Source organism: Euprymna scolopes, chromosome 46, assembly GCF_053919585.1.
Source record: "Euprymna scolopes isolate OS-2025 chromosome 46, ASM5391958v1, whole genome shotgun sequence".
In the NCBI taxonomy this organism is placed as follows: Eukaryota; Metazoa; Mollusca; class Cephalopoda; order Sepiida; family Sepiolidae; genus Euprymna; species Euprymna scolopes.
This window is the reverse complement of record NC_136527.1, coordinates 151,429,502-151,449,620: the sequence shown is the minus strand read 5'-3', so window position 1 is coordinate 151,449,620 and position 20,119 is coordinate 151,429,502.

The following is a 20,119-nucleotide window of genomic DNA, read 5'->3' as shown; positions in this document are numbered from 1 at the left end:
TACCCCCTCTAAGATCGTGCGAATCAAGTGCAGATTGTTTTGAATCGATCGATCCTTCACAGCGTAGTTCTGATCCGGTACGACCAAGTCGCCGATAACAGCCTGCAGTCGATTCGCAAGAACGCGGGACAAAATCTTGAAGTCTGCGTTAAGCAGAGTGATGGGCCTATAGTCATCTAGATTCCCCCCTCCATGTTGGTTCCCCTTCTTCAGAAGCGTGACCACTCCTTTGGTTACCTGCCTCGGGATCGAGTCCTGGGCAAACCAGTGGTTAAACACGCCCGTCAGAAGGGGCACAAACATGGGCGACAGCCTCAAGAACAGTTCGTAAGGTAAACCATCGAGCCCCGGAGATTTGTTGCGGCCAACCTGCTTCAACGCAGTAATGACCTCACGCTCCGTAACCATCCCCTCGCAGCTAGCCGCTCGGGCCGCAGTAAGGCGGGGCGAGCCAGCTAAATAGCTGCCAAACTCCTGGCTGCGGAGTCTGGGTAGTTTGGTGAAGCGCTCCTCCAAATGTTGCCGAAACCCATTGCAGATCTCCCGTGTCGACACGAGAGGACGCCCTCCCAGGTTATTCACCTCCCGAATGTACCCGTCCGAGCCACGTCTTAGGGCAGCCTTACGCTCAACAGCGTCAACGTTCACGGCTTCGTTGGAAACTCTTTCTAACCTAGCCCTAATTAACTGACCTTCATATCGCTCGCTAGCCAAGCGATTGAGGTCCCCCTTAACTAGAGCTAGTTCTAGGGAATCCCCCCCTGCCACCGCCCGGGTCAATCTATCCTCTAAGTGCCTTTTGGTCCGAGCCCTAGTTAACGCGAGGCGTTGGCTGTATTGGACACAAAAGCGCCTAATGGTAGCCTTAAGATTAACCCACCATCTACTCCCGGTAACCGCCCCCACTAACTCCCTCTGAATTAGTAATGTCAGCTGCTCCCGGAAGTCGACCGACTCCAATAAGGAGGCGTTCATCTTCCAGTAGCCAGCCAACCTAGGCCTATTACCTAATTTCAAACGGGCCAAAACAAGTTTGTGGTCCGAATGACCTAACCAGTGGAACGTGGGGCAAGATAGGAAATCTGTGTCGCCCCTTCTAATTTACATCCTGTCCAAGTATGAACTTGTAAAGGCGGCCGAGCTAGATTGCCACGTCCACATCTCCCTCCCGGGGTGATCCAGACGGAACCTATCGACCAGATCGCACGAGGCCATCAGGTCAGACAGGCTGCTTTCACACCCTCCCGACCCTCTAACCCCCCCGACCCTATCTATGCTGGGGTCCAGGATGGCATTCCAGTCCCCCATTAAAACTACCCGCTCCGGACCCGAAGAGAGAAACACCTCCACCCGCCGAAAAAAGGAAACCCTCTCGCTGGGGATGTTAGGCGCATAAACTGCCACGATCCGAAACGCGCCGCTTTTAACGGCAACATCGACCACGACCAACCTCCCATGAGCGTCCGCGTGGACAAGTGTAACCGTCGCAGACAGAGTGCGACTCACTAGTACAGAAACCCCCCGGCTATAGAGACTGCCATATGCTGAGTAAACATCAAAATCGTTCACCAGCACATCGCAGTCCCCGGCCCCAACAAAGTGGGTCTCTTGCAAGGTGGCTACATCTACCTCAAGGGCCACGAGATCCCTCAGCACGCGAACAGCCTTGCTTCGGGATCTCATGCCCCTCGCATTTAAACTAGCTATATTCAAGCTCGTTTCCATGTTTCCACTATCTAGTAGTATTCCTCTACTAGGGGTCTAAAGTCCTCGGGGGTCAGGACGTCGAAGGCCTGACCGAGACTGCCCGTGAGCAGTTCGGACGTAAGCCGTCCGTCTCGAGCCAGGCCTCCCACGTCCAGGGGGAACGTCATCTTTAGTGCCCTATAAAAGGAAGGGTGAACGTAAAGTGGGACCCTCCCTTCACATTGGTTGGCTATTTTGCTGAGTGATGGGTGCTCCCCGTCTACAATTTTGAATCCTGAGAAGGCTTTCTTTCCCTCCTCAATCATCCTCCAGAGGGCTTTAGCTCTACCTCCCCTATTCACCCGGACGAAGGTAATGAGAGATGGAGCGTTGCTGAAATTCTTCGGGTCAGTGACCTCCTTTCCATCGACCACCTTGAGGGCTTCCAGTTCTTTCATGTGTTTCTTCTGTCGGCCGTTGAGGTCACTGACCGTATGGCTTAGGTCGGCGGTGCATATTTTTTCCCCAGGCCAGAAAGGGAGTTTCCTGGTCCTTTCTTCCCTAGGGGCCGCCGACTTTCTGTGTTCTGGTGTTTCGACTTCTGGGTCCTCTATGATGTTGGTTTCCGGAGCTCCTTGTTGCCCCATCTCTGAATCCTGGGTAGTGAAAAGGGGAGGGGTAGGCTGAACTTCTTCCTGGGGGGTGGTTTTTTCTGGAAGCTCAGGGTGCTGGTCTTTTTGATCTTCCTTTCTTTCTCTTTTCTCCTGATGTTTGTCATCGTCGCTCTCAGAGCCCGAGGAGCTGCCCCTGAGCTTCCTTTTAGCAGTAGTCGCCGTAGGTCGTGATACGGTTTGTGGAGCCGGCTCTGGTTTCTTGGCTTTCCTGGCTGTTACGGTGCTCCACTTGCTGGTCCCAGCTTCGTCCTCTTTCTTCTCCTCCCTTGATTTTTTCCCTGCTTCCTCCTCGGTTTTCTTGGTCGCCACCGTTGTTGTTGTCTTCTTTTGAGGGCAGAATCGTGCAACGTGACCCGTTTTCTGGCAATGCCAGCATTGTGGTCTTCTGCCCTCAACTATGACGACCATCGACCAGCCCTCGCAGGTAAATTGGGCTGGGATCCCGTGGAATTCTTTGCGGGTTAGCCGCATCTGGAGCCGGTAGTCCCCGGTGTGAATATTTCTAGGTCCTTTTATGGCCTCAATTTCTTCTACATCGCCATACTGAGACAGGATGGCCCCAAGCTGCTCTTCGACGAGGAAGCACGGTACCCCTGTTACCGTTATGGTCGTTCTCCTCTTGGAGAGATATTCCGGTCGAATTTTGATATCTCTCCACACGACGTCACCTCTTGCCAGCTTCTCAGCGTCTTCTTTTGTCGGCAATAGGACCTCCCACATGGCGTTAAAACGCCGGACCGCGTACTGGGCCATGATGTTGAGTTCGCCCAGCAGCTCCATCATAGTATCCTTTGGCACACCTTTGAGTCCTTTCCCTTTCGCGTCTAAGGTTAACAGGGATACCGATCTTTCCCGTATTTTTTCAAGGGCTTCCGGGACGACTTTGATGTTGTTCCCCTCGACGTAGCTACTATATTTCTCGTCGAAGAGCTGCTTGTAGTACTGGGGGCGTCTAGTTTCTTTGGGTTGGGGACCCCAGCTCCGTTGTTCCGCTGCGACTTTTCCGTCCCACACTGCTGCCACAGGAGTTGAAGGTGGTGTTCTTTGCTCCTCTGGGATTGGTGAGTCTGTACCTGCGAGGGCTGGCCACTCCTCGTTTTTAGCCGGCTCCACGCTTTTTGGTTTCCACCCCCCCGGGGAGCACCCATCCACAACAATTACCTCTGCTGATTTAGTTCTTCTGCGGGTCTCTGTGGCCGACTTTTGGGGGCTGCTCCTTGCCGACTGTGTCTGTTCCGGTACTGTTGGTGTCTCGTCGTCGAGCACCCACCAACGTTTTACAGGCCTCCTTTTCTTTTTCTTAGCCGCAGCTGCCTTGGATATATCTTCCTCCTCTCCGCCTGGAGTCTGTTTGATGAAGTCACTCCATGCTTTGACGACTTGCTCGCGGCTCCCGGTTGTAGGCGGCATCCCTGGCCTGTTAGTGTCGACCACAGAGACCCGTTCGCTCGTCCCGGGGGCGCCTTCCTGGGTGGCGATCCCCTCATCCGCAACGCTACCGAACTCTTGCGACCCTTCCGAACTGGGGGTGACGACCCCCGGGACCTTCCACTGTACTGGAGCACCACCGAGTGTGGTGCCCCCCGTCATCGTCGCTGGGATATCACCAAAGGTGATATCCCCAGGTATCGGCACTGGGGTGTCACCGGGTGTGACACCCCCCCTTCTCGGCACTGGGGTGTCACCGGATGTGACACCACCCCTTCTCGGCACTGGGGTGTCACCGGATGTGACACCACCCCTTCTCGGCACTGGGGTGTCACCGGATGTGACACCCCCCCTTCTCGGCACTGGGGTGTCACCGGGTGTGACACCCCCCCTTCTCGGCGCTGGGGTGTCACCGGATGTGACACCCCCCCTTCTCGTCACTGGAGTGCCACCGGATGTGGCACTCCCCCTCCTCGTCACAACACCAGGGGCGTCCCCCATGGTGTTAGAGGCAGAGGCCTGCCTCTTTTTTTGTTGGCCCAGTGCCCTTCACCGACCCGCCGATTCGGAGCTAGAGGGCCTTCACCACAAAAGGGTACGTGGGTAACCTCTAGTCCTGCCGGCTGCTTAAGTCGGATCCAGACACTGGACGGACCTGCAAAAAAGAAAGAAAAGCAAGCAGTTAGTGAGCCGAAAGGACCACACTCCCAAAGAAGGGGTCGGTCCTTTTTGGCTGGACAAATAAAAAACCCTTAAATGGTCAAAAGGCTGACCAAGTGGGCACCTTCTATAGAGCACTTTGTCTGGTCTAGTGAGTGTCTTGGAACAGATACTACACTTTGATCATGACTCCGTTACCCGGAATCAGGTAAGTATGATATTTAGCCCTTCGTCCCCGGCCTTGGCATTATCTACTGCCAAGGCCTCATTTGGGGTACGAAGAAGCTTAGGCACAAAGGCCAGTAAGGGGGGGGGAGTGGGGAAAAAAGGGGTCTTTTCTAGTCCTTAGCTAGACTTGCATAAGATAGCAAGTACTTTATTATAAAACCTATACTAGAGTTTCTATCACGCACTGTTTCGCCTAACATTCTTACCCGGACCTACTTAAAATAACAGCTCCCCAGCTTACGGGATGGCAGGCGACATTCACGCTGTGATAAAGGAAAAAAGAACATATAACATTATATACAAGAAATAAAAAGGGAAAAATATGTACAAACTAAAGAGGTTTTTTTTTTTTTTTTTTTTTTTTTTTTATAAATGGGGGTGAGATGATGGGGAGGGGGGCAAACTAGAATACACCCAAAAAGAAAGAAAAAGAAAACAAATTAACAAAATGCCTATGGGGGCGGGTTAGTAAGGGGACCCTCCCTACCTAACGGCTGGTCTGTCATATGAAACGCCCACTGTCTTCCGGTCCTCTTCCCCCGGGGGGAAAGGGTGAAAGCAAGCAGGTCGTTCCCTAAAGGGGAGTGGAGGAACTAGGGACATGTATGGAAAATAAATTAGGGTCGGGGATAATAGGGATGGATTGCGTCTTCCAAGATAATGTACGTAATGGGCAAAATAGGCCTGGGACAAAATAAAACAAGTGGACTTTTTGGGCATCTTTGGAAGCTCTCCTAGTGCCAATCTATCAAAAAATAAAAAGCTATGGGAACAGGATCCACACGCATACTACCCTAATCTAGGCCCTATAAAAAGCACAAGCTATCCACTCTTGGTGGTTACTGCCTATCTAGCCTTAAAACTACCCAATATTATAAGGTAAACCTTATATTACTTGTCTTGATTGGGCTGGGTTCCGAGAAAAAAGAAACCTCAGCACCCTAGGACCAATACCACTAGGGTGGAAACACGAACTTAAATCTAGCGCCTCGTCGGATGCACAAACTAGTGTTGTGCACCCATCTTCTATCAAAGTCGATGTGGGGCAATCTTTTCCAATCACATCTGATTTTCGTTTTAAGTTGATGCTTAAAACGAACAACCAGATCGTGATCCGAAACAGACTGCCCCCTATAGACAATGTCCAGACGTGAAACCCACGTCACTAACCTAGCCACCGCTAGGATCGCTAGAAACCCCAACCGTTTCTCCCTGTCAAACGGCGGATCCACATTATCGACTACGTACGCTAAATCAAGTGGCACCGACCGCTCGGGGTCGATGCGAGCCGTTACCCCTTCGACATACTCCCAGAGACTCCGCACCCCGCTGCAAAGAAAGAACGCGTGTTCTCTCGTCTCCTCCTCTTCTTCATCATTGCAGCGTGGGCACGGGGGATAGTAATAATCCCTATCATGATCGTCCCTAGCTAGTTTGCCAAAGAGTGGCAGCGCGTCTCGGACTAGCCTCCACGTAATAGAAAATTCAGCGTTGTTGATGTAGCTACTGGCAGGCGCCCAACTCCACAGCGAGAGAACTTCCCCCCTCGACAGATGTAGCCGCTCCACCAGCGGGTCGTTTGCAGTCCCCTCCACTACATCCCTATATAGCAACCACCTAGGCCGTGCAAGGTCACTGGACCCCGGCAATGCCCTAAGGGCGGCTCGGCATTCGGTCAGGAAACACCTTTCCCCCGCCGGTCTTCTGCGACCTTCAGCGGCAGGGTTGGATATGAGCCGTGGGAAAGCTTGCTCCACGACTGGTACCCAGGGCGTTTCCTCCATCAGTGTCCGACTCAGGAATGCCAATCTTTCTGCGTGCTTGTGACTTAGCAGATCAGGCATCCCCAAGCCTCCCTCGCTAAGCTTCTGTGTACAGACCTGTCTACGGACATACGGCTTTCCACCTACCCAAAGAAGTTTGAATAGGAGTTGCTCTAAAGCCTTACAGCGGTCCGCAGGCAGGGGAAGAACAGATAAACGGTAAAGGATCAGCGGAAACACGTATGTAGCACATGCCTCCGCACGACCCTTCAAGGACAATTTCCTCCGAATCCAAGTCCCTACTGACGACTCGACCTTAGTCTGTACTTCCGACCAATTCTTGTCCAGCTGGAGGTCCGGCCCGAACCACACACCAAGGATCTTTACTGGGCCATCTGTCCAGCCGAACGCACCTGGAAGCGAGTTTACCCCGGTCCAGGCGCCCAACCGCAGGCCAACGGACTTGCTGCGATTGATCACGGCCCCTGTGACAACTTCATACTCAGCGATCGCCTCTACCACCGCTTCAATGTCGGTTCGTCGTGCGACGAACACGGTGACGTCATCGGCGTACGCGGACACCCTGGCAACTTTGCCGCCAGGCAGAGCTATGCCGCGTAGGACTGGTCTCGCCGCCTCGTCCCTTAATTTGCGAAGGAAGGGCTCCAACGCCAGGACATAAAGCAGAGGCGACAGCGGACAACCCTGCCGCACCGACCGGGAGACCCCAAAGGACTCCGACAACCTACCATTAACTTGCACCACCACCGCGGGATCACGATACAGGGCGGAGATCCACTTGCGGAAGTCCGGACCAAAGCCGGCGGTTTCCACAACAGCCCTCAGGAACCCATGGTCCACCCTGTCGAACGCCTTGGACTGATCTAAATTGATCAGCGCGGCTTCTGTGTCGTCTTCTACCCCCTCTAAGATCGTGCGAATCAAGTGCAGATTGTTTTGAATCGATCGATCCTTCACAGCGTAGTTCTGATCCGGTACGACCAAGTCGCCGATAACAGCCTGCAGTCGATTCGCAAGAACGCGGGACAAAATCTTGAAGTCTGCGTTAAGCAGAGTGATGGGCCTATAGTCATCTAGATTCCCCCCTCCATGTTGGTTCCCCTTCTTCAGAAGCGTGACCACTCCTTTGGTTACCTGCCTCGGGATCGAGTCCTGGGCAAACCAGTGGTTAAACACGCCCGTCAGAAGGGGCACAAACATGGGCGACAGCCTCAAGAACAGTTCGTAAGGTAAACCATCGAGCCCCGGAGATTTGTTGCGGCCAACCTGCTTCAACGCAGTAATGACCTCACGCTCCGTAACCATCCCCTCGCAGCTAGCCGCTCGGGCCGCAGTAAGGCGGGGCGAGCCAGCTAAATAGCTGCCAAACTCCTGGCCGCGGAGTCTGGGTAGTTTGGTGAAGCGCTCCTCCAAATGTTGCCGAAACCCATTGCAGATCTCCCGTGTCGACACGAGAGGACGCCCTCCCAGGTTATTCACCTCCCGAATGTACCCGTCCGAGCCACGTCTTAGGGCAGCCTTACGCTCAACAGCGTCAACGTTCACGGCTTCGTTGGAAACTCTTTCTAACCTAGCCCTAATTAACTGACCTTCATATCGCTCGCTAGCCAAGCGATTGAGGTCCCCCTTAACTAGAGCTCGTTCTAGGGAATCCCCCCCTGCCACCGCCCGGGTCAATCTATCCTCTAAGTGCCTTTTGGTCCGAGCCCTAGTTAACGCGAGGCGTTGGCTGTATTGGACACAAAAGCGCCTAATGGTAGCCTTAAGGTTAACCCACCATCTACTCCCGGTAACCGCCCCCACTAACTCCCTCTGAATTAGTAATGTCAGCTGCTCCCGGAAGTCGACCGACTCCAATAAGGAGGCGTTCATCTTCCAGTAGCCTGCCAACCTAGGCCTATTACCTAATTTCAAACGGGCCAAAACAAGTTTGTGGTCCGAATGACCTAACCAGTGGAACGTGGGGCAAGATAGGAAATCTGTGTCGCCCCTTCTAATTAACATCCTGTCCAAGTATGAACTTGTAAAGGCGGCCGAACTAGATTGCCACGTCCACATCTCCCTCCCGGGGTGATCCAGACGGAACCTATCGACCAGATCGCACGAGGCCATCAGGTCAGACAGGCTGCTTTCACACCCTCCCGACCCTCTAACCCCCCCGACCCTATCTATGCTGGGGTCCAGGATGGCATTCCAGTCCCCCATTAAAACTACCCGCTCCGGACCCGAAGAGAGAAACACCTCCACCCGCCGAAAAAAGGAAACCCTCTCGCTGGGGATGTTAGGCGCATAAACTGCCACGATCCGAAACGCGCCGCTTTTAACGGCAACATCGACCACGACCAACCTCCCATGAGCGTCCGCGTGGACAAGTGTAACCGTCGCAGACAGAGTGCGACTCACTAGTACAGAAACCCCCCGGCTATAGAGACTGCCATATGCTGAGTAAACATCAAAATCGTTCACCAGCACATCGCAGTCCCCGGCCCCAACAAAGTGGGTCTCTTGCAAGGTGGCTATATCTACCTCAAGGGCCACGAGATCCCTCAGCACGCGAACAGCCTTGCTTCGGGATCTCATGCCCCTCGCATTTAAACTAGCTATATTCAAGCTCGTTTCCATGTTTCCACTATCTAGTAGTATTCCTCTACTAGGGGTCTAAAGTCCTCGGGGGTCAGGACGTCGAAGGCCTGACCGAGACTGCCCGTGAGCAGTTCGGACGTAAGCCGTCCGTCTCGAGCCAGGCCTCCCACGTCCAGGGGGAACGTCATCTTTAGTGCCCTATAAAAGGAAGGGTGAACGTAAAGTGGGACCCTCCCTTCACATTGGTTGGCTATTTTGCTGAGTGATGGGTGCTCCCCGTCTACAATTTTGAATCCTGAGAAGGCTTTCTTTCCCTCCTCAATCATCCTCCAGAGGGCTTTAGCTCTACCTCCCCTATTCACCCGGACGAAGGTAATGAGAGATGGAGCGTTGCTGAAATTCTTCGGGTCAGTGACCTCCTTTCCATCGACCACCTTGAGGGCTTCCAGTTCTTTCATGTGTTTCTTCTGTCGGCCGTTGAGGTCACTGACCGTATGGCTTAGGTCGGCGGTGCATATTTTTTCCCCAGGCCAGAAAGGGAGTTTCCTGGTCCTTTCTTCCCTAGGGGCCGCCGACTTTCTGTGTTCTGGTGTTTCGACTTCTGGGTCCTCTATGATGTTGGTTTCCGGAGCTCCTTGTTGCTCCATCTCTGAATCCTGGGTAGTGAAAAGGGGAGGGGTAGGCTGAACTTCTTCCTGGGGGGTGGTTTTTTCTGGAAGCTCAGGGTGCTGGTCTTTTTGATCTTCCTTTCTTTCTCTTTTCTCCTGATGTTTGTCATCGTCGCTCTCAGAGCCCGAGGAGCTGCCCCTGAGCTTCCTTTTAGCAGTAGTCGCCGTAGGTCGTGATACGGTTTGTGGAGCCGGCTCTGGTTTCTTGGCTTTCCTGGCTGTTACGGTGCTCCACTTGCTGGTCCCAGCTTCGTCCTCTTTCTTCTCCTCCCTTGATTTTTTCCCTGCTTCCTCCTCGGTTTTCTTGGTCGCCACCGTTGTTGTTGTCTTCTTTTGAGGGCAGAATCGTGCAACGTGACCCGTTTTCTGGCAATGCCAGCATTGTGGTCTTCTGCCCTCAACTATGACGACCATCGACCAGCCCTCGCAGGTAAATTGGGCTGGGATCCCGTGGAATTCTTTGCGGGTTAGCCGCATCTGGAGCCGGTAGTCCCCGGTGTGAATATTTCTAGGTCCTTTTATGGCCTCAATTTCTTCTACATCGCCATACTGAGACAGGATGGCCCCAAGCTGCTCTTCGACGAGGAAGCACGGTACCCCTGTTACCGTTATGGTCGTTCTCCTCTTGGAGAGATATTCCGGTCGAATTTTGATATCTCTCCACACGACGTCACCTCTTGCCAGCTTCTCAGCGTCTTCTTTTGTCGGCAATAGGACCTCCCACATGGCGTTAAAACGCCGGACCGCGTACTGGGCCATGATGTTGAGTTCGCCCAGCAGCTCCATCATAGTATCCTTTGGCACACCTTTGAGTCCTTTCCCTTTCGCGTCTAAGGTTAACAGGGATACCGATCTTTCCCGTATTTTTTCAAGGGCTTCCGGGACGACTTTGATGTTGTTCCCCTCGACGTAGCTACTATATTTCTCGTCGAAGAGCTGCTTGTAGTACTGGGGGCGTCTAGTTTCTTTGGGTTGGGGACCCCAGCTCCGTTGTTCCGCTGCGACTTTTCCGTCCCACACTGCTGCCACAGGAGTTGAAGGTGGTGTTCTTTGCTCCTCTGGGATTGGTGAGTCTGTACCTGCGAGGGCTGGCCACTCCTCGTTTTTAGCCGGCTCCACGCTTTTTGGTTTCCACCCCCCCGGGGAGCACCCATCCACAACAATTACCTCTGCTGATTTAGTTCTTCTGCGGGTCTCTGTGGCCGACTTTTGGGGGCTGCTCCTTGCCGACTGTGTCTGTTCCGGTACTGTTGGTGTCTCGTCGTCGAGCACCCACCAACGTTTTACAGGCCTCCTTTTCTTTTTCTTAGCCGCAGCTGCCTTGGATATATCTTCCTCCTCTCCGCCTGGAGTCTGTTTGATGAAGTCACTCCAGGCTTTGACGACTTGCTCGCGGCTCCCGGTTGTAGGCGGCATCCCTGGCCTGTTAGTGTCGACCACAGAGACCCGTTCGCTCGTCCCGGGGGCGCCTTCCTGGGTGGCGATCCCCTCATCCGCAACGCTACCGAACTCTTGCGACCCTTCCGAACTGGGGGTGACGACCCCCGGGACCTTCCACTGTACTGGAGCACCACCGAGTGTGGTGCCCCCCGTCATCGTCGCTGGGATATCACCAAAGGTGATATCCCCAGGTATCGGCACTGGGGTGTCACCGGGTGTGACACCCCCCCTTCTCGGCACTGGGGTGTCACCGGATGTGACACCACCCCTTCTCGGCACTGGGGTGTCACCGGATGTGACACCACCCCTTCTCAGCACTGGGGTGTCACCGGATGTGACACCCCCCCTTCTCGGCACTGGGGTGTCACCGGGTGTGACACCCCCCCCTTCTCGGCGCTGGGGTGTCACCGGATGTGACACCCCCCCTTCTCGTCACTGGAGTGCCACCGGATGTGGCACTCCCCCTCCTCGTCACAACACCAGGGGCGTCCCCCATGGTGTTAGAGGCAGAGGCCTGCCTCTTTTTTTGTTGGCCCAGTGCCCTTCACCGACCCGCCGATTCGGAGCTAGAGGGCCTTCACCACAAAAGGGTACGTGGGTAACCTCTAGTCCTGCCGGCTGCTTAAGTCGGATCCAGACACTGGACGGACCTGCAAAAAAGAAAGAAAAGCAAAAAGTTAGTGAGCCGAAAGGACCACACTCCCAAAGAAGGGGTCGGTCCTTTTTGGCTGGACAAATAAAAAAACCCTTAAATGGTCAAAAGGCTGACCAAGTGGGCACCTTCTATAGAGCACTTTGTCTGGTCTAGTGAGTGTCTTGGAACAGATACTACACTTTGATCATGACTCCGTTACCCGGAATCAGGTAAGTATTATATTTAGCCCTTCGTCCCCGGCCTTGGCATTATCTACTGCCAAGGCCTCATTTGGGGTACGAAGAAGCTTAGGCACAAAGGCCAGTAAGGGGGAATGGGGAAAAAAGGGGTCTTTTCTAGTCCTTAGCTAGACTTGCGTAAGATAGCAAGTACTTTATTATAAAACCTACACTAGAGTTTCTATCATACACTGTTTCGCCTAACATTCTTACCCGGACCTACTTAAAATAACAGCTCCCCAGCTTACGGGATGGCAGGCGACATTCACGCTGTGATAAAAGAAGAACATATAACATTATATACAAGAAATTAAAATGAAAAATATCTACAAACTAAAGAGTTTTAATTTTTTTTTTTTTTTTTTTTTTTTTTTTTTTTTTTTTGTAATGGGGGTGAGATGATGGGGAGGGGGGCAAACTAGAATACACCCAAAAAGAAAGAAAAAGAAAACAAATTAACAAAATGCCTATGGGGGCGGGTTAGTAAGGGGACCCTCCCTACCTAACGGCTGGTCTGTCATATGAAACGCCCACTGTCTTCCGGTCCTCTTCCCCCGGGGGGAAAGGGTGAAAGCAAGCAGGTCGTTCCCTAAAGGGGAGTGGACGAACTAGGGACATGTATGGAAAATAAATTAGGGTCGGGGATAATAGGGATGGATGGCGTCTTCCAAGATAATGTACGTAATGGGCAAAATAGGCCTGGGACAAAATAAAACAAGTGGACTTTTGGGCATCTTTGGAAGCTCTCCTAGTGCCAATCTATCAAAAAATAAAAAGCTATGGGAACAGGATCCACACGCATACTACCCTAATCTAGGCCCTATAAAAAACACAAGCTATCCACTCTTGGTGGTTACTGTCTATCTAGCCTTAAAACTACCCAATATTATAAGGTAAACCTTATATTACTTGTCTTGATTGGGCTGGGTTCCGAGAAAAAAGAAACCTCAGCACCCTAGGACCAATACCACTAGGGTGGAAACACGAACTTAAATCTAGCGCCTCGTCGGATGCACAAACTAGTGTTGTGCACCCATCTTCTATCAAAGTCGATGTGGGGCAATCTTTTCCAATCACATCTGACTTTCGTTTTAAGTTGATGCTTAAAACGAACAACCAGATCGTGATCCGAAACAGACTGCCCCCTATAGACAATGTCTAGACGTGAAACCCACGTCACTAACCTAGCCACCGCTAGGATCGCTAGAAACCCCAACCGTTTCTCCCTGTCAAACGGCGGATCCACATTATCGACTATGTACGCTAAATCAAGTGGCACCGACCGCTCGGGGTCGATGCGAGCCGTTACCCCTTCGACATACTCCCAGAGACTCCGCACCCCGCTGCAAAGAAAGAACGCTTGTTCTCTCGTCTCCTCCTCTTCTTCATCATTGCAGCGTGGGCACGGGGGATAGTAATAATCCCTATCATGATCGTCCCTGGCTAGTTTGCCAAAGAGTGGCAGCGCGTCTCGGACTAGCCTCCACGTAAGCGAAAATTCAGCGTTGTTGATGTAGCTACTGGCAGGCGCCCAACTCCACAGCGAGAGAACTTCCCCCCTCGACATATGTAGCCGCTCCACCAGCGGGTCTTTCGCAGTCCCCTCCACTACATCCCTATATAGCAACCACCTAGGCCGTGCAAGGTCACTGGACCCCGGCAATGCCCTAAGGGAGGCTCGGCATTCGGTCAGGAAACACCTTTCCCCCGCCGGTCTTCTGCGACCTTCAGCGGCAGGGTTGCATATGAGCCGTGGGAAAGCTTGCTCCACGACTGGTACCCAGGGCGTTTCCTCCATCAGTGTCCGACTCAGGAATGCCAATCTTTCTGCGTGCTTGTGACTTGGCAGATCAGGCATCCCTAAGCCTCCCTCGCTAAGCTTCTGTGTACAGACCTGTCTACGGACATACGGCTTTCCTCCTACCCAAAGAAGTTTGAATAGGAGTTGCTCTAAAGCCTTACAGCGGTCCGCAGGCAGGGGAAGAACAGATAAACGGTAAAGGATCAGCGGAAACACGTATGTAGCACATGCCTCCGCACGACCCTTCAAGGACAATTTCCTCCGAATCCAAGTCCCTACTGACGACTCGACCTTAGTCTGTACTTTCGACCAATTCTTGTCCAGCTGGAGGTCCGGCCCGAACCACACACCGAGGATCTTTACTGGGCCATCTGTCCAGCCGAACGCACCTGGAAGCGAGTTTACCCCGGTCCAGGCGCCCAATCGCAGGCCAACGGACTTGCTGCGATTGATCACGGCCCCTGTGACAACTTCATACTCAGCGATCGCCTCTATCACCGCTTCAATGTCGGTTCGTCGTGCGACGAACACGGTGACGTCATCGGCGTACGCGGACACCCTGGCAACTTTGCCGCCAGGCAGAGCTATGCCGCGTAGGACTGGTCTCGCCGCCTCGTCCCTTAATTTGCGAAGGAAGGGCTCCAACGCCAGGACATAAAGCAGAGGCGACAGCGGACAACCCTGCCGCACCGACCGGGAGGCCCCAAAGGACTCCGACAACCTACCATTAACTTGCACCACCACCGCGGGATCACGATACAGGGCGGAGATCCACTTGCGGAAGTCCGGACCAAAGCCGGCGGTTTCCACAACAGCCCTCAGGAACCCATGGTCCACCCTGTCGAACGCCTTGGACTGATCTAAATTGATCAGCGCGGCTTCTGTGTCGTCTTCTACCCCCTCTAAGATCGTGCGAATCAAGTGCAGATTGTTTTGAATCGATCGATCCTTCACAGCGTAGTTCTGATCCGGTTCGACCAAGTCGCCGATAACAGCCTGCAGTCGATTCGCAAGAACGCGGGACAAAATCTTGAAATCTGCGTTAAGCAGAGTGATGGGCCTATAGTCATCTAGATTCCCCCCTCCATGTTGGTTCCCCTTCTTCAGAAGCGTGACCACTCCTTTGGTTACCTGCCTCGGGATCGAGTCCTGGGCAAACCAGTGGTTAAACACGCCCGTCAGAAGGGGCACAAACATGGGCGACAGCCTCAAGAACAGTTCGTAAGGTAAACCATCGAGCCCCGGAGATTTGTTGCGGCCAACCTGCTTCAACGCAGTAATGACCTCACGCTCCGTAACCATCCCCTCGCAGCTAGCCGCTCGGGCCGCAGTAAGGCGGGGCGAGCCAGCTAAATAGCTGCCAAACTCCTGGCCGCGGAGTCTGGGTAGTTTGGTGAAGCGCTCCTCCAAATGTTGCCGAACCCCATTGCAGATCTCCCGTGTCGACACGAGAGGACGCCCTCCCAGGTTATTCACCTCCCGAATGTACCCGTCCGAGCCACGTCTTAGGGCAGCCTTACGCTCAACAGCGTCAACGTTCACGGCTTCGTTGGAAACTCTTTCTAACCTAGCCCTAATTAACTGACCTTCATATCGCTCGCTAGCCAAGCGATTGAGGTCCCCCTTAACTAGCGCTAGTTCTAGGGAATCCCCCCCCTGCCACCGCCCGGGTCAATCTATCCTCTATGTGCCTTTTGGTCCGAGCCCTAGTTAACGCGAGGCGTTGGCTGTATTGGACACAAAAGCGCCTAATGGTAGCCTTAAGATTAACCCACCATCTACTCCCGGTAACCGCCCCCACTAACTCCCTCTGGATTAGTAATGTCAGCTGCTCCCGGAAGTCGACCGACTCCAATAAGGAGGCGTTCATCTTCCAGTAGCCAGCCAACCTAGGCCTATTACCTAATTTCAAACGGGCCAACACAAGTTTGTGGTCCGAATGACCTAACCAGTGGAACGTGGGACAAGATAGGAAATCTATGTCGCCCCTTCTAATTAACATCCTGTCCAAGTATGAACTTGTAAAGGCGGCCGAGCTAGATTGCCACGTTCACATCTCCCTCCCGGGGTGATCAAGACGGAACCTGTCGACCAGATCGCACGAGGCCATCAGGTCAGACAGGCTGCTTTCACACCCTCCCGACCCTCTAACCCCCCCCCGACCTTATCTATGCTGGGGTCCAGGATGGCATTCCAGTCCCCCATTAAAACTACCAGCTCCGGACCCGAAGAGAGAAACACCTCTACCCGCCGCCCGACGTAAGGTAAGTATAATTTTTTTATGTGCCCACCACTGTTTTTATATCACACTTCTATACTTACCACCAACAAACAAGAATAAAAAAACTAAAATACCTCCATATAATTCTAACTGATATCAGTATATCACAACTTTTTCATTCACTAATAACAATAATCCATAACAAATATTTTACTATCATTTAAACTTACCAACATTTTCGTAGTCGGCTTTGTTTCGTCGGGTCCCTGTAATTTCTAATGCCCCCACGTGATGACCGATGCTACTACATTTCAGAGCGGGAAGGAAAGAACCAGAAACGCGCTCGTTCATACTACATACTTTATTTAGACTTCCCCTGATATTAACCAAGGGCAAGTAACTCTTTATTATTACACATCTCCGTTTGTCGAGATCCTTCCCCCCCTTCTTTATTTACAATCAGTTTAAACCTTTATTTACAAACAGTTTTAACCTTTATTTACAAGCGGTAACATTTATTATCTTTGCAAACAAAGTCTTTCAAGTTCGGTTTTTTTTATAATCGTCCTCTGCTTGATATAGTTGTCTCATGTTTTTGCTTAACTTCTCTTCTTCTGGAGGAGTTGTCTACGTTTTCCAAAATAGGTAGTAAATGTTTTCTGTTCCTTTTTAGACTTTCTCCAGAGTTCAACTTTACTGTATATATCCTATTTTTCTTATTTGTTGCTGTGACTATACCAGTATTCCTCCACATTTTCTCTTCATCCGTTTTCTCTCGGATTCTGTCTCCCATTCTTAGTGGTTTCAAGTCTTTACTTCCATGTCTTTTGTCGTAATTTATTTTACTTTTTGTTTTGTAAACCCCATCTCTCTCTTTTACTTTTCGTAAATTTGACCATTTCTGTTTTAATTTATTTGGATGACTGGGTAAAGTTGTTTTAATTTTTCTACCCATCAAGAGTTCTGCTGGGCTAACTCCCGTAGCAGTTATTGGTGTACTACGGTAAGCCATTAATGCGAGAAATATGTCTGGTTGTCGTAATATTCTTTTCGCAATTTTCACTACGCTTTCGGCAGCTCCATTCGCCTGAGGAAAATGCGAACTCACTGTGGTGTGTGTGAATCCATATTGTTTTGCAAATTCTTTGAAATATGTGCTTGTGAACTGTCCTCCATTATCACTTACGATCTCCTCAGGTATTCCCCATCGAGCAAATATTTCTCGTAATTTCCCAATTATCATTTTGCTGGTTAGTGGATTTAATCTCGCGATTTCCAAGTAACGGGAGAAATAGTCTGTTACGACTAAGTAATATTCTCCCTCCAATTTTAGGATGTCTGTCCCCAATTTCTGCCACGGCCTATCTGGCAACGTAGTTGGTTTCAATGTTTCATTGGGATTTGCAGCACGATGACTATTGCAAAAATCACATCGTCTAATGAGATCTTCTATTTCTTGCGATATTCTCGGCCACCATACTGACATTTTGGCTCGTTCTTGGCATTTGTTTAACCCCAGATGTCCTGTATGTATTGCTTGTAATATTTCTGCTCTGAGATTTTGTGGAACCACTATTCGATCTTGATAAAATAAAATTTCCAGATGAACTGATAGATCATTCCTAAAGTTGAAGTAAGGTTTAACTCCCTTGTTTAATCTATCCTCCTTGCTCGGCCAACCATTTGATGTTAAATGGATAATCTCCTGTAGTTTTGAATCCTTAGATGTAGCATTCCTAATTTCTTTTAATTGTCTATCAGTAGCTGATCTGGTCTTTATGATAGTGTCTATATATATTTCTACATCTTTCTCCCTGGTGCTTTCTGCTTTTTCGGTTGGACTTCTAGACAGTGCATCTGATAGCAGCAAAAGTTTCCCAGGGACATACTCTGCTATAGGATTGTATCTCCTAAGTCTCATCAACATTCTTTGACATCTCAAAGGAGTGTTATTCAGATCCTGAGTATTTATCAACGGTACCAAAGGTTTATGATCCGTTATAAGACAAAACTGATCTAGTCCCGCGATGTATCTGTCAAATTTCTCACAGGCCCATACGCTCGCTAAACATTCTTTTTCAATTTGAGCATAGTTTTGTTCTGTTTGTGTCAGCGTACGAGAGGCATAAGCTATGACTCTCAATATTTGATTTTCTTCTTTGAAAATGGCAGCGCCAAGTCCATAGCTGCTCGCATCCGCACTAATCGTGATGGGCTTTTTTGAATCATAATAAGTCAATATCGGTGCCTGTGTCAATAGTTCTTTAACGCTTTGGAATGACTTTTCTTAAGGTTCATTCCAAGCCCAAACCGTACCTTTTTTCAATAATTCCAGCATTGGTTGTAATGCCACTGCTAAGTTAGGCACGAATTTCCCTAGATACTGACTCATTCCCAAAAATCTTCTGAGCTCTGTGACTGATGTAGGGGCAGACAACTTTTTTTATCGCTTCTAACCGTTCTTCAGTGGGTTGTAGCCCCTTAGCTGATATGCTGTGTCCGAAGTATTTTATAATGCTTTTCCTGAATTCGCACTTCTCTTTGTTTAATTTTATTCCTGCTTGCTCTATTATTTTTAGTGCTACTATCATGTTCCTCCATCGTTTTTCCATGAATTAATATGTCATTTATTATGACGTGAACACCTTCCACATTTTCTAGAAGCTTGGACATTTTCCGTTTAAAAATTTCCGGTGCTGATGATATTCCAAAGGGCAATCTTTTAAAACAATATCTCCCGAATGGGGTTATGAAAGTCGTAAGCAACCGACTCTCTTTTGCCAATGGAATTTGGTGAAACCCATTGGCTGCGTCCAGTTTTGAAAATATCACTGAGCCGTTCAATTTGGGTGATATATCCTCCAAATTCGGCAGCATATAATATTCGCGTTTTACTGCTGAATTTAATTTTTTTAGATCGACACACAACCGTACTTCTCCGTTTTGTTTCCTCACCGGAACGATTGGACTGCACCATTGCACCAATCCGTTGGTTGTGTGACTTTCTTGATCACACCATCGTCCTCTAAACGTCGAAGTTCCTTTTTTACTTTTGGCATAATGGGAAATGCTATCCGTCTAGCCGTCGGGGTACAATACGGTTTCACACCGTCTTTTAACGCTATTTTCACTGGGTCTGTTTTCATGACTCCAGTTACCTCCCCTTTGTTTACATTAGACACGAATTTAACCAAATTCATTCGATACGCTGTTTCTCTCGATAGCAACTTGTCTGTACTGCTATCAATAACATGTATTTCGAATGAGTATCTGCTATCCTTATGTCTCGTATCAACCGTAAACTTCCCTATACAGTTCAATATACCCCCGGGGCTTTTGTATATGCCATATGCTGGTTTCAAAACACGGTTTTTTCTCAAACTACGAAACGTTTCGTAACTGATAACATTTATGTCCGCTCCGCTCCGGTGTCAATTTTAAAAATTAAATTATTTTCACATACCTTTAACCGCACGTGCCATGGGTCTATTGCATTTTCTCTGAATTCTTTTCTTTTATAAATAGGCCCAAGAAAGTATTCCTCTGACGTATGTTTTTCCACTTGTCTGACATTATGGGCTTTGAATCTGCAACATATCGCGAAGTGATTTATTTTGTTACAGTTTCGACATCATTTTCCGTTCGCTGGACAGTAATCTTGCCGTTTGTGTTTTTTGTTACATTTTCCACATCTCTGTTGCTGCGTTTCTTTTTGTGGATCATTTTGTTTCCATTTGTTTTGTTTTACTGCGTCGACCGATTTTTCCTTCATTTCAGCCATTTGCTGTCTCACTTGTTCGTAGCTGCGTGCTATTTCGATAGCCTTTTCCAAGCTTAGGTCGTCTCTAAGTTGTAGTTTTTCGGATAGCTCTCCACTTCTTAACCTGATGACCAGCCTGTCTCTTATTTAGTCATTTTTGTGTGGAAAATCACAGTTTTCCGATAGTTCGTGAAGTCCCCGAATAAATTGTTCTATCGATTCGCCTTCCCTTTGTGTTCTGAGGTGAAATTTTGCGCGCTCGTGTATAATATTTTTTTTTCGGCAGGAAGTGGCCTTCAAATTTGTTCAGTAT